The sequence below is a fragment of the Ostrea edulis genome, chromosome 6 (assembly GCF_947568905.1).
Source record: "Ostrea edulis chromosome 6, xbOstEdul1.1, whole genome shotgun sequence".
Lineage (NCBI taxonomy): Eukaryota > Metazoa > Mollusca > Bivalvia > Ostreida > Ostreidae > Ostrea > Ostrea edulis.
The window spans coordinates 61,887,282-61,889,945 of NC_079169.1; positions in this window are offsets into that span (position 1 = coordinate 61,887,282).

The following is a 2,664-nucleotide window of genomic DNA, read 5'->3' on the forward strand; positions in this document are numbered from 1 at the left end:
ATAAGATATGGAAGTTTTCTTGTGGTTCTTATTTCGAGTTAACTGATACATATGGAATTAACGAATGAATGAAAACGATCATTGTTGATAGAAAAATGAAAAGGTCAAGATAACGAACAGTTATCAATGTCATAACTCCAATAAGGAATACAGAATAGAAAGTCGGGCAAACACGAACCCCTGGATATACCAGAGGTGAGATCAGGTACCTAAGAGGAGTAAGCATCCCCTGTCGACCGATCACAATCGCCAAGAGCGCTCTATTTTGAAACGTTGTCAATATATCGAAATGTTAGGTTGAAGACCACAAAAGAGCTTTTTTCTTCTCATGTAGAAGCTTTTGAGTAAATTGTTGCTCTTCAGAAACCAAAAACATGTTAGCTAATTAAAGAACAAACATCGTGTCCATGAGGATTCCAAAAGACTGTTGTTAGACCTGATCACGAAATACTAGTAGGATGTAGATATTGTCATTGAGGAACTCCACCATCTTTTTAATGTCAACTTCAGAGTACTTGTGCGTAGAATCAGAGTGATGTTTAAAAAAGTAATTTTTGGATGAAATGTAACAGGGAATGCTTACTCCTCCTAGGCACCTGATCCCACATCTGGTGTGTCCAGGGGTCCGTGTTTGCTTGACTATCTATTTTGTATTGCTTATAGCTCACGCATAGCTCTTATCCTTAGATGATTTTGACTCCACTTTTTTGGCACACTGTTTTCCCCTATAATAGCTCTAAAACGTCATTGTTATTTTCGGATTTCAAACATTTCGGTTGAGCATCACTGAAGAGACATTATTTGTCGAAATACACATCTGGTGCATCAAAATTGGTACCGAAAAAGTTTTACATTATAGGAGTTATGAGATTGATCACTGTTCATTATCTTCGCCTTTCATGAATATTTCCGTTTTCAATTTTCATTGCTGAAGCAACTGTCTATGATGTAAAACAGCCTAGTCATCAATATATTATGAGGAATGGTCGTGTAAAGTGTTGAAAAGTCATATATTTTGATGTTGTTGAATGGGGAAAACTTTTGTGATTTTGGAATTTATTTTTTTAATCCACATGATTTTAAACACTTCTCGCATATGTTGCAGCACAATACGCATAAAGTTTTTCATATCCATGTAGCAATATTCCATTATCACGTACATATGTTATTTATGTCTCTCAGCTAATTCGATATGCAAGAGCTTGTCCTGTGTACGATCAGTTTTTAAATCGAGACAGGCTACTGACAAACAAGTTGATGTTATTGGGTTTCAACAGTATCATTTAAAGTCAGCATTTCGCAAATTCTGTGGTCATTCTAGGTTTCCATCACAACCTGTCATAGAGTCAAATGCTGTCTGACGTGTTTCATGGCAATTGTTAAACCGTTTCTTGCACACTGATTTTGACTGCGGATTGCTCCTTTTACCTGATCAAGATATAGGGCTCTCGACGGGTATGACTGGGTACTCCTTATAGGAGTTATTAGATTAATCGCTGATTATTATGTTAACCTTTTCACAGCAGTTCATATACATTTTCGTGAGGAGAAAAGATAGGGGCTTAGTACATGTAGAACATTTAGTGGATTCCGCAATGTATCTCTGTTTGAAAGGATTTTGTTGAAGTGTAGCTATGGTAACTCATATCCATTCGTCTTATTGACTAAGATGTTAAATGTGTTTAAAGCTGACGGGTGGTTTTGAAGAATGTTGTCGTTTTGAAAAGGTACTTGAAGTATAAGTTGGATTACCAAATGTGGAATGAAAGCGAATAAGTTCGTTTCAAATACAGTTGTAGTCGTAAACCTATCAAAAAAGACAATATTTTTACAAACTTTGTCAGCTAAAACCAATACGTACATGTATTCCTCATGTAACCTATCTAATTCTTTCGTGACCTCTGGATTACTAAACATAAAGTGATACCGGGTAGGTGGTACGCACTTTTGTTTTAATGTGTCTAATACGATATTTTAATATTCCTACACTTTTTATTCATTCTGACATGGTGTCAAGTTCTTCCTTTTCATATGTAGTCCATCATCTGAAATTCAGTATGGATACGGTAACTCGTAATCATTCGTCACATTGACTGGAGATAAAATGTGTTTAAAACTGAAGCGTGATTTTGAAGAATTTCAACTTTCGAAAGGGAGCTTGGCGTACAAGTTCGTTTCAAATACAGTTGTAAAAATATGCCTTGCAAAGACACTGCTTTTACAGGCTTTATTGGCTGTAAACAATGCGCATTCCTCATGTAACCTGAGCGTTACCTGTATATAATGTAACCTATCTATTTTTTTCATGAACTCTGGAAACACAAAATGAGAGATGGTACACATTTCTGTTTTAATGTATCTAATAAAATGTATAACATCTTGATATTCCTCTTATACTTTTTATCCATTCTGACATGGCATTGAGTTTTTCCTTTTCATACTTGGCTCATTGTCTGACAGAATTCATAATAAAGATGAAGTTCTCATTGTCTGACAGAATTCATAATAAAGATGAAGTTCTGTTGCCAATTGATCTTTGAATTTTGAACCTTTTGAAATAAGTGACTTTAGGTCGGCATTTTGAATTATATTGTCATCACTAGTAATGCCATGTCCAGTAGAATGTAGTTGAAAGAAAAAAAAACGTGTAGATGGATTTTGTAT